A 12,720-nucleotide genomic window follows, 5' to 3' on the forward strand; every position below is an offset into this window, starting at 1 on the left:
GATTGTACTACATTAATTCTTACACCATGTTACTTTTCTACCTTTGCCTGATACCTACAAAACACCTCCAAAACTTCATCCTTATTTTTCACACACACAGCCAAATTATATCTAGAGTATTCATCAGTCATAGTTACAACATATTTAACTTTCCCATGTGATGGTGGACTAATTTTTCCAACTACATCAGTGTGCAAAACATCAAGTGGTTTTTCTCTCTTACGCTCACAAGACTTAGGAACTCCCTTGTTACTTAGTTTACCCGGAATATATACAGAACTAATATTAATATTACTTCTTTTCAATTCTAACATAGGCAAATTAACCCTTTGGCACTCAGCCTATATGCAGGAGTTTGCTCGAAGACACCTCAGACTAATTTCTGTCATTTTCCAAACCAACGTAAAAAAAATCAACACGTAAAGAGTTTAACACACATTAAAATAAAATAAATCACACTAATACAGGTAACTATGAGCATTTCAGAAATGAACATACCTAGGACGTATTGTTATTGGTAAAGCATAAAAAAGTATTAAATTTTGAAAATAAATTTTAAAAAATAATTTTTGATTTTCAATGACTGAAAAATCAGACATTATTGGGTCTTCCTTCTTTACTCTTAGACGTGAAAAAAAGAACATTTAATTCTGAATAATTTGATATCAATATGATGTGTGTGCTGCAATTCATTCATGAAGCATGGCACATAGTTATTCACTGTACACGCTGAGCAGCTGTGACTGTGCCATTTCCCACATAATGTGAATCACTTTCGGCAAAAGAAGGTCATTATTACTGTCTAAATCATTTAGTGAAAATTCAAGGATATCGGCCTCATTCGGCCTTGAATATGGCCTAGCCATTACGATAAAAAGATGACGAAAGCACGTGCAGAAACGGAAAAAGAAGGCTTATCAGAAATGGCTCCAAACAAGGGCCAAGGCAGGCAGGGATTGGTACGTAGATGAAAGAAACAGAGCGAAACAAATAGTTGTTGAATCCAAAAATAAGTCATGGGAAGATTTTGGTAATAACCTGGAAAGGCTAGGTCAAGCAGCAGGGAAACCTTTCTGGACAGTAATAAAGAATCTTAGGAAGGGAGGGAAAAAGGAAATGAACAGTGTTTTGAGTAATTCAGGTGAACTCATAATAGATCCCAGGGAATAACTGGAGAGGTGGAGGGAATATTTTGAACATCTTCTCAATGTAAAAGGAAATCATCATGGTGGTGTGGCGAACAGCCAAGCTCATAGGGAGGAGGAAAATGATGTTGGTGAAATTATGCTTGAGGAAGTGGAAAGGATAGTAAATAAACTCCATTGTCATAAGGCAGCAGGAATAGATGAAATTAGACCTGAAATGGTGAAGTATAGTGGGAAGGCAGGGATGAAATGGCTTCATAGACTAGTAAAATTAGCGTGGAGTGTTGGTAAGGTACCTTCAGATTAGACAAAAGCAGTAATTGCACCTATCTATAAGCAAGGGAACAAGAAGGATTGCAACAACTATCGAGGTAGCTCCTTGATTAGTATACCAGGCAAAGTATTCACAGGCATCTTGGAAGGGAGGGTGCGATCAGTAGTTGAGAGAAAGTTGGATGAAAACCAGTGTGGTTTCAGACCACAGAGAGGCTGTCAGGATCAGATTTTCAGTATGCGCCAGGTAATTGAAAAATGCTACGAGAAGAATAGGCAGTTGTGTTTATGTTTCGTAGATCTAGAGAAAGCATATGACAGGGTACCGAGGGAAAAGATGTTCGCCATACTGGGGGACTATGGAATTAAAGGTAGATTATTAGAATCAATCAAAGGCATTTATGTTGACAATTGGGCTTCAGTGAGAATTGATGGTAGAATGAGTTCTTGGTTCAGGGTACTTACAGGAGTTAGACGAGGCTGTAATCTTTCACCTTTGCTGTTCGTGGTTTACATGGATCATCTGCTGAAAGGTATAAAATGGCAGGGAGGGATTCAGTTAGGTGGAAATGTAGTAAGCAGTTTGGCCTATGCTGACGACTTGGTCTTAATGGCAGACTGTGCCGAAAGTCTGCAGTCTAATATCTTGGAACTTGAAAATAGGTGCAATGAGTATGGTATGAAAATTAGCCTCTCGAAGACTAAATTGATGTCAGTAGGTAAGAAATTCAACAGAATTGAATGTCAGATTGGTGATACAAAGCTAGAACAGGTCGATAATTTCAAGTATTTAGGTTGTGTGTTCTCCCAGGATGGTAATATAGTAAGTGAGATTGAATCAAGGTGTAGTAAAGCTAATGCAGTGAGCTCGTAGTTGCGATCAGCAGTATTCTGTAAGAAGGAAGTCAGCTCCCAGACGAAAGTATCTTTACATCGGTCTGTTTTCAGACCAACTTTGCTTTACGGGAGCGAAAGCTGGGTGGACTCAGGATATCTTATTCACAAGTTAGAAGTAACAGACATGAAAGTAGCGAGAATGATTGCTGGTACAAACAGGTGGGAACAATGGCAGGAGGGTACTCGGAATGAGGAGAAAGGCTAATTTAGGAATGAACTCGATGGATGAAGCTGTACGCATAAACCGGCTTCGGTGATGGGGTCATGTGAGGCAAATGGAGGAGGATAGGTTACCTAGGAGAATAATGGACTCTGTTATGGAGGGTAAGAGAAGTAGAGGGAGACCAAGACGACGATGGTTAGACTCGCTTTCTAACGATTTAAAGATAAGAGGTATAGAACTAAATGAGGCCACAACACTAGTTGCAAATCGAGGATTGTGGCGACGTTTAGTAAATTCTCAGAGGCTTGCAGACTGAACGCTGAAAGGCATAACAGTCTATAATGATAATGTATGTATGTAAAAATATTTTGTAGGGCTGGTGGATATATATGTAGAGTAAAACGCAAATTCAACGCCTTAAGGTACTGTCACGATCAACTGTTACGATTTAACAGCCACGCAAATGACCAAAATCCTTAAATAGGACAGAGCCAATGTATCAGCACCGTGAACTTTCTCGCCATAACCTCTTGCGCCGATCTATTGGCGCGCGGAGTGCGAAAGGGTTAAACAAAGCTTCAGAATGTCCATATCTGTCATGCCACAACCTAACCTGCCCAACAAATTTAAATGCTATATTATTATTACATTCTTGATTTATCATTTGGTCACAATCACTCAGAGCAAAAATATCATTTCTTCCCTCTATCTGTACTACATATACAAGCGCTGCTTTCTTGCCTGCAACTCCTACTTTCAAACCTTTGCTGGTTAACTTACAAATGGATATTCAATTTGCACCCAAGTTTGGCACATATAACACATCCGTAAATGTAAATGACCATCCTGTTGACATTTTTATTTTTTATTTTACCTTACCTATATATATATATCCAGCTTACTGTTATCTCCTAGTTCTACATCCCTAGTCACATTTGTTGACATGTCTATAAACATCTCCTCTGTTGACACATATGATCGGACGCACATGAATCGAACAGCCAATCTCTAATTTTCTCAGTTCCTACAGAAACTTTCATGCTCATTGCTTTATCTACTACATGTATAACTTCTACGCTTACCAATTTTATACTTGCATTCACTGATTTGCTCTCCTGTGATGATTTGTCACTCTTTATAGTTTGACATACTTTAGAATAATGTCCCAATTTACCACAACTGAAGCACTTTGGGTACTGAGATAATATTTAGATATATGTCCCCATTTACCACAACTGTAGCAACTATACTGTTTTGTTCGTTGCCACATCTTCTTTCTTGATATATCATTTCTGTTGCACAGCCATGGCTTGAGCTTTATCCTCCACATGTTTTCTGGTGTCATAAGCCTTTCCTCCATTTTTCTGAAGTTTCCTTCATTTTTTCAGTGAGTAATCTCGCCTTCACCTTCGCCTCTGTGGATCAGTGGTAGAGTGTCAGCCTCTGGATCCCACGATAGCGGGTTAAAACCCGGCAGAGGTAGTTGGATTTTTGAAGTTTGGAACAAAGTCCATTTGATACTCCATGTCGTACGATGTCAGCATGTAAAAGATCTCTGGTGATACATTTGGTCTTTACACGACAAAATTCATTAAATCTCAGCCATAGACACCCAAGAGAGATCCGGTTTACTCGGTCTGCCATCTAGTGGGCCTAGAGTAAAACGAAATGTTGAAATTGAAGAGCAGACAGCCGGATGGTGTCAAATCGAAATGTCTGCACACAGTAGCTGAGACTATACAATTATTATTATCATTATTATTATTATTATTATTATTATTATTATCATTATTATTATTATTACCTTCAAAATTATCAGTTTCGCCAAATCAGTGTCCTAGGAAGGTAGGCCTACATGACCTGCATATTCCGCTAAGATTCCAATGATCATTCCTGCAACTTGTTGATCTGTGAACTTGTATCCGGCTTTACTCGTTCTTCTCCATAGTTGATTCATTTTTGCAAAGTATTCTTGTACATTCATGTCCTTGTGGTTCACAAAGTGAGTTAGTTGATTAGCCCCCCATCATTGCACAACTCGTCCAGTTTCTCCCATGCCTCTTTCATTGATTCAATATCTGCAATGTCAATTTCAAAATTTTCTCACACATTTTAAAATAACCCCCAACCTGATCACATTATTTTGCGCTCATTGTTTCATTTCTGTCTGAGGCAATTGACAACCTGGCATATCTTCATACTCTATAACTGATTCACACACATCTTTCACCAATAGTTCTTGTTTCACCTTCAATGCCCTTGAAAAATAGTTCTCCACTGTAAGCTTAGCCACATTCCTATTCAGTGCTCCTTGCCCGGTCCATGAGGTCACCATTTTTCCATTAAGAATATCACAACTAGATTCATCCATTAATTCTCATTACTTCATTTCATCTCATATTGTCTGTAATGCACTGTGGTGCTCTGGGCCCATAACCTGTTGATATCTCTTCATTTTAGCTCATAACACCAGTTCAGGCAAGCATTTTTATGATGAAAACACCAGATTCACACACATCTTTATTTTGAACTGTTGCCTTCAACCAACATAGTACACATAGCCAGCAGTTTAAAGAACAACTGAAACAAGGTAGACAAATCGACTCAATTTCTTCAAGGAATAATACACCTGAGTTACCAACACATGACCTTAATGTAGATTTCTTACAACTAGCACAAGTTGTATATACGGTATATATGATATTATTTATTTTTATGAGATAATCACAGCATTCCAACAGCATGAATATGATGTTAAAAACGTTTTTCAGAGTGGATACAAGAGAACTCCGATCGTGAATTGATCCTTATGAAAATATATAGGGACTCAGGATGTTGATTGCTCGGTTCCAGACAATGTCAGTTGTACACTAAACAAGCTTCATCCATCTTCCAGCAAGTAAAATATTTGCGTTTTCTAGCAAAATGGTATTTATTTTAATAGCAGAATGTAACCCTTATGTTTCTGTTCATCTATTACTATTTTTTGGATATATATAACATTGGAACTGGCAACATTGACATACATTGGAAGTTTTGTTGTGCTGCAAGCATAGAGGGGAAATCAACTGCAAGTTCTGTTGTATTTTGTGGGAAATAAAAAATGTAGCTCCCTTTTAATGGAGTTATTTTTTTAAGAGGGATATTCGTGATAACCTGCACAATCCAACTAATCTATTAATGTGGGTGCTGAACATACTTTCAAAGTTTGTTGTCAAGGCTACGAAGTTCAAATCTGATGGGTCATGTGAAACTGTATCCCAGTGCATTCTTCCTGAACTTAAATGTCTTTTCTCTTCAGACAACATCCTTGTGGAATGTTTGAGCTTACTTGTAAATATTCTATACCCATCTTTCTGGAAAACACTGCATCACAAATAATTCAGAGGTTTGAGCATGCTTAAGTTCTAAACATGAACCAGCATGCAGGAAAATCCTGTATTTGTGTAAGCTGCCAGCCTGTGCACTGACAGGTGAATAGTGCAGATTTGAAAAAAGTTGAATGTACACGGAGTGGAAAGACGTGTAGTGAATAGCAGGCCCCAATGACAGACAGGGCACCTCCCCCATAAAATGTTACACTAAACTCAAAGCAGCCTGTAAACTGCTGGGAAACCGATATATCAGAAGAGCATTTCAAAGCATGGCAAGACCCTACTCATTGACTGATTAATGCATTTAGGAAAGACGTAAAACAAATAATATTGCAAGGTGCCCTTTATACAATAACGTGACAAGAAAATGACATCACATTAGTGCACATTCCACAGGTGTGCAAGTTTCTGATTTTGAAAAATACCGAGAAGTTTCCCAGCAGAGAAGAGGTTGGTCAGCCTTTTACTCATGCTTGAGTAACTCTTATTGTATATTTACAGTTCTTACTTAGTCCATAATATCAGCACTATGCCAGTCATTTTAACTCACAATGGTGCGGAACTCTGAGAGCTCTCACAAGAGTGCTGCCAGAAGTGAAAATAAGTCAGACCTAAGCTCCAGACTAATCAGAGTGCAGGAACAAAAGGCAGGGAGAAGACATTGAAAAATGTGGGCATTACAGGTAAACTGAAAACATTTTCTTTAAAAGATGGCAAGCCTGCTGCCCTCAATGATGAAAATTTAGGAGGGAAATTTTGGAGAACTAAAACATATTCAATATGGCCATTGAGCAACCAGGGCACAATTGCAAGAGCAACATTAGGAACAAGTTAGCAGTAGGTGAGGACACAAGTGAGCAGTGGTGAGGACACAAGTGAGCAGTGGTGAGGATACATGTCAGCAGTGGTGAGGACACATGTCAGCAGTGGTGAGGACACAAGTGAGCAGTGGTGAGGACACAAATGAGCAGTGGTGAGTACACAAGTGAGCAGTGGTGAGGACACATGTCAGCAGTGGTGAGGACACAAGTATGCAGTGGTGAGGACACAAGTGAACAGTGGTGAGGACACAAGTGAGCAGTGGTGAGGACACAAGTGAGCAGTGGTGAGGACACAAGAGAGCAGTGGTGAGGACACAAGTGAGCAGTGGTGAGGATACAAGTGAGCAATGGTGAGGATACAAGTGAGCAATGGTGAGGATACATGTCAGCAGTGGTGAGGACACATGTCAGCAGTGGTGAGGACACAAGTGAGCAGTGGTGAGGACACAAGTGAGCAGTGGTGAGGACACATGTCAGCAGTGGTGAGGACACATGTCAGCAGTGGTGAGGACACAAGTGAGCAGTGGTGAGGACACAAGTGAACAGTGGTGAGGACACAAGTGAGCAGTGGTGAGGACACAAGTGAGCAGTGGTGAGGACACAAGTGAGCAGTGGTGAGGACACAAGTGAGCAGTGGTGAGGACACAAGTGAGCAGTGGTGAGGACACAAGTGAGCAGTGGTGAGGACACAAGTGAGCAGTGGTGAGGACACAAGTGAGCAGTGGTGAGGACACAAGTGAGCAGTGGTGAGGACACAAGTGTGCAGTGGTGAGGACACAAGTGAACAGTGGTGAGGACACAAGTGAGCAGTGGTGAGGACACAAGTGAGCAGTGGTGAGGACACAAGTGAGCAGTGGTGAGGACACAAGTGAGCAGTGGTGAGGACACAAGTGAGCAGTGGTGAGGACACAAGTGAGCAGTGGTGAGGACACAAGTGTGCAGTGGTGAGGACACAAGTGAACAGTGGTGAGGACACAAGTGAGCAGTGGTGAGGACACAAGTGAGCAGTAGTGAGGACACATGTCAGCAGTGGTGAGGACACAAGTGAGCAGTAGGTGAGGACACAAGGGAGCAGTGGTGAGGACACTAGTGAGCAGTGGTGAGGACACAAGTGAGCAGTAGTGAGGACACATGTCAGCAGTGGTGAGGACACAAGGGAGCAGTAGGTGAGGACACAAGGGAGCAGTGGTGAGGACACAAGTGAGCAGTGGTGAGGACACAAGTGAGCAGTGGTGAGGACACTAGTGAGCAGTGGTGTGGACACAAGTGAGCAGTGGTGAGGACACAAGTGAGCAGTGGTGAGGACACAAGGGAGCAGTAGGTGAGGACACTAGTGAGCAGTGGTGAGGACACAAGTGAGCAGTGGTGAGGACACAAGGGAGCAGTAGGTGAGGACACTAGTGAGCAGTGGTGAGGACACAAGTGAGCAGTGGTGAGGACACAAGTGAGCAGTGGTGAGGACACAAGTGAGCAGTGGTGAGGACACAAGTGAGCAGTGGTGAGGACACTAGTGAGCAGTGGTGAGGACACAAGTGAGCAGTGGTGAGGACACAAGTTAGCAGTGGTGAGGACACAAGTGAGCAGTGGTGAGGATATAAGTGAGCAGTGGTGAGGACACATGTGAGCAGTGGTGAGGACACATGTCAGCAGTGGTGAGGACACAAGTGTGCAGTGGTGAGGACACAAGTGAGCATGTGAGGACACATGTCAGCAGTGGTGAGGACACATGTCAGCAGTGGTGAGGACACAAGTGAGCATGTGAGGACACATGTCAGCAGTGGTGAGGACACAAGTGAGCAGTGGTGAGGACACAAGTGAGCAGTGGTGAGGACACATGTCAGCAGTGGTGAGGACACAAGTGTGCAGTGGTGAGGACACAAGTGAGCATGTGAGGACACATGTCAGCAGTGGTGAGGACACATGTCAGCAGTGGTGAGGACACAAGTGAGCATGTGAGGACACATGTCAGCAGTGGTGAGGACACAAGTGAGCATGTGAGGACACATGTCAGCAGTGGTGAGGACACATGTCAGCAGTGGTGAGGACACATGTCAGCAGTGGTGAGGACACAAGTGAGCATGTGAGGACACATGTCAGCAGTGGTGAGGACACATGTCAGCAGTGGTGAGGACACAAGTGGGCAGTGGTGAGGACACAAGTGTGCAGTGGTGAGGACACAAGTGAACAGTGGTGAGGATACAAGTGAGCAGTGGTGAGGACACAAGTGAGCAGTGGTGAGGACACATGTCAGCAGTGGTGAGGACACAAGTGAGCAGTGGTGAGGACACATGTCAGCAGTGGTGAGGACACAAGTGAGCAGTGGTGAGGACACAAGTGAGCAGTGGTGAGGACACATGTCAGCAGTGGTGAGGACACATGTCAACAGTGGTGAGGACACATGTCAGCAGTGGTGAGGACACATGTCAGCAGTGGTGAGGACACATGTCAACAGTGGTGAGGACACATGTCAGCAGTGGTGAGGACACATGTCAACAGTGGTGAGGACACAAGTGAGCATGTGAGGACACATGTCAGCAGTGGTGAGGACACATGTCAACAGTGGTGAGGACACAAGTGAGCAGTGGTGAGGACACAAGTGTGCAGTGGTGAGGACACAAGTGGGCAGTGGTGAGGATACAAGTGAGCAGTGGTGAGGACACATGTCAACAGTGGTGAGGACACAAGTGAGCAGTGGTGAGGACACTAGTGAGCAGTGGTGAGGACACAAGTGAGCAGTGGTGAGGACACAAGTGTGCAGTGGTGAGGACACAAGTGAGCAGTGGTGAGGACACAAGGGAGCAGTAGGTGAGGACACTAGTGAGCAGTGGTGAGGACACAAGTGAGCAGTGGTGAGGACACAAGTGAGCAGTGGTGAGGACACAAGGGAGCAGTAGGTGAGGACACTAGTGAGCAGTGGTGAGGACACTAGTGAGCAGTGGTGAGGACACAAGGGAGCAGTAGGTGAGGACACTAGTGAGCAGTGGTGAGGACACTAGTGAGCAGTGGTGAGGACACAAGTGAGCAGTGGTGAGGACACAAGTGAGCAGTGGTGAGGACACAAGGGAGCAGTAGGTGAGGACACTAGTGAGCAGTGGTGAGGACACAAGTGAGCAGTGGTGAGGACACAAGTGAGCAGTGGTGAGGACACAAGGGAGCAGTAGGTGAGGACACTAGTGAGCAGTGGTGAGGACACTAGTGAGCAGTGGTGAGGACACAAGGGAGCAGTAGGTGAGGACACTAGTGAGCAGTAGGTGAGGACACTAGTGAGCAGTGGTGAGGACACTAGTGAGCAGTAGTGAGGACACATGTCAGCAGTGGTGAGGACACAAGTGAGCAGTGGTGAGGACACTAGTGAGCAGTAGTGAGGACACATGTCAGCAGTGGTGAGGACACAAGTGAGCAGTGGTGAGGACACAAGTGAGCAGTGGTGAGGACACAAGTGAGCAGTGGTGAGGACACTAGTGAGCAGTGGTGAGGACACAAGTGAGCAGTGGTGAGGACACAAGTGAGCAGTGGTGAGGACACAAGTGAGCAGTAGTGAGGACACTAGTGTGCAGTGGTGAGGACACAAGTGAGCAGTGGTGAGGACACAAGTGAGCAGTGGTGAGGACACAAGTGTGCAGTGGTGAGGACACAAGTGAGCAGTGGTGAGGACACAAGGGAGCAGTAGGTGAGGACACTAGTGAGCAGTGGTGAGGACACAAGTGAGCAGTGGTGAGGACACAAGTGAGCAGTGGTGAGGACACAAGGGAGCAGTAGGTGAGGACACTAGTGAGCAGTGGTGAGGACACTAGTGAGCAGTGGTGAGGACACAAGGGAGCAGTAGGTGAGGACACTAGTGAGCAGTGGTGAGGACACTAGTGAGCAGTGGTGAGGACACAAGTGAGCAGTGGTGAGGACACAAGTGAGCAGTGGTGAGGACACAAGGGAGCAGTAGGTGAGGACACTAGTGAGCAGTGGTGAGGACACAAGTGAGCAGTGGTGAGGACACAAGTGAGCAGTGGTGAGGACACAAGGGAGCAGTAGGTGAGGACACTAGTGAGCAGTGGTGAGGACACTAGTGAGCAGTGGTGAGGACACAAGGGAGCAGTAGGTGAGGACACTAGTGAGCAGTAGGTGAGGACACTAGTGAGCAGTGGTGAGGACACTAGTGAGCAGTAGTGAGGACACATGTCAGCAGTGGTGAGGACACAAGTGAGCAGTGGTGAGGACACTAGTGAGCAGTAGTGAGGACACATGTCAGCAGTGGTGAGGACACAAGTGAGCAGTGGTGAGGACACAAGTGAGCAGTGGTGAGGACACAAGTGAGCAGTGGTGAGGACACTAGTGAGCAGTGGTGAGGACACAAGTGAGCAGTGGTGAGGACACAAGTGAGCAGTGGTGAGGACACAAGTGAGCAGTAGTGAGGACACTAGTGTGCAGTGGTGAGGACACAAGTGAGCAGTGGTGAGGACACAAGTGAGCAGTGGTGAGGACACTAGTGAGCAGTGGTGAGGACACAAGTGAGCAGTGGTGAGGACACTAGTGTGCAGTGGTGAGGACACAAGTGTGCAGTGGTGAGGACACTAGTGTGCAGTGGTGAGGACACAAGTGTGCAGTGGTGAGGACACAAGTGAGCAGTGGTGAGGACACAAGTGAGCAGTGGTGAGGACACTAGTGAGCAGTGGTGAGGACACAAGTGAGCAGTGGTGAGGACACAAGTGAGCAGTGGTGAGGACACAAGTGAGCAGTGGTGAGGACACAAGTGAGCAGTGGTGAGGACACAAGTGAGCAGTAGGTGAGGACATAAGTGAGCAGTGGTGAGGACACAAGTGAGCAGTGGTGAGGACACAAGTGAGCAGTGGTGAGGACACATGTCAACAGTGGTGAGGACACAAGTGAGCAGTGGTGAGGACACAAGTGAGCAGTGGTGAGGACACTAGTGAGCAGTGGTGAGGACACAAGTGAGCAGTGGTGAGGACACTAGTGAGCAGTGGTGAGGACACAAGTGGGCAGTGGTGAGGACACAAGTGAGCAGTGGTGAGGACACAAGTGAGCAGTGGTGAGGACACAAGTGAGCAGTGGTGAGGACACTAGTGAGCAGTGGTGAGGACACTAGTGAGCAGTGGTGAGGACACAAGTGAGCAGTGGTGAGGACACAAGTGAGCAGTGGTGAGGACACAAGTGAGCAGTGGTGAGGACACTAGTGAGCAGTGGTGAGGACACAAGTGAGCAATGGTGAGGACACAAGTAAGCAATGGTGAGGACACAAGTGAGCAGTAGGTGAGGACACAAGTGAACAGTGGTGAGGACACAAGTGAACAGTGGTGAGGACACAAGTTAGCAGTAGGTGAGGACACAAGTGAGCAGTGGTGAGGACACAAGTGGGCAGTGGTGAGGACACAAGTGAGCAGTGGTGAGGACACAAGTGAGCAGTGGTGAGGACACTAGTGAGCAGTGGTGAGGACACATGTCAACAGTGGTGAGGACACAAGTGAGCAGTGGTGAGGACACATGTCAACAGTGGTGAGGACACAAGTTAGCAGTAGGTGAGGACACAAGTGAGCAGTGGTGAGGACACAAGTGTGCAGTGGTGAGGACACAAGTGTGCAGTGGTGAGGACACAAGTGAGCAGTGGTGAGGATACAAGTGAGCAATGGTGAGGACACAAGTGAGCAGTGGTGAGGACACTAGTGAGCAGTGGTGAGGACACAAGTGGGCAGTGGTGAGGACACAAGTGAGCAGTGGTGAGGACACATGTCAGCAGTGGTGAGGACACAAGTGAGCAGTGGTGAGGACACAAGTGAGCAGTGGTGAGGACACAAGTGAGCAGTGGTGAGGACACAAGTGAGCAGTGGTGAGGACACAAGTGAGCAGTGGTGAGGACACAAGTGAGCAGTGGTGAGGACACTAGTGAGCAGTGGTGAGGACACAAGTGAGCAGTAGGTGAGGACACAAGTGAGCAGTGGTGAGGACACTAGTGAGCAGTGGTGAGGACACAAGTGAGCAGTGGTGAGGACACTAGTGAGCAGTGGTGAGGACACAAGTGAGCAGTGGTGAGGACACAA

The 12,720-nt window shown here is 45.7% G+C and overlaps 1 protein-coding gene across 1 annotated transcript in view; it reads right to left on the bottom strand.

The window, feature by feature from the left end:
- Positions 1 to 12,720, bottom strand: part of LOC137498930 (zinc finger protein 239-like) — a 132,690-nt gene that overhangs the window by 26,994 nt on the left and 92,976 nt on the right. The window lies entirely within an intron of this gene.

Source organism: Anabrus simplex, chromosome 3 (assembly GCF_040414725.1).
Source record: "Anabrus simplex isolate iqAnaSimp1 chromosome 3, ASM4041472v1, whole genome shotgun sequence".
NCBI lineage: Eukaryota > Metazoa > Arthropoda > Insecta > Orthoptera > Tettigoniidae > Anabrus > Anabrus simplex.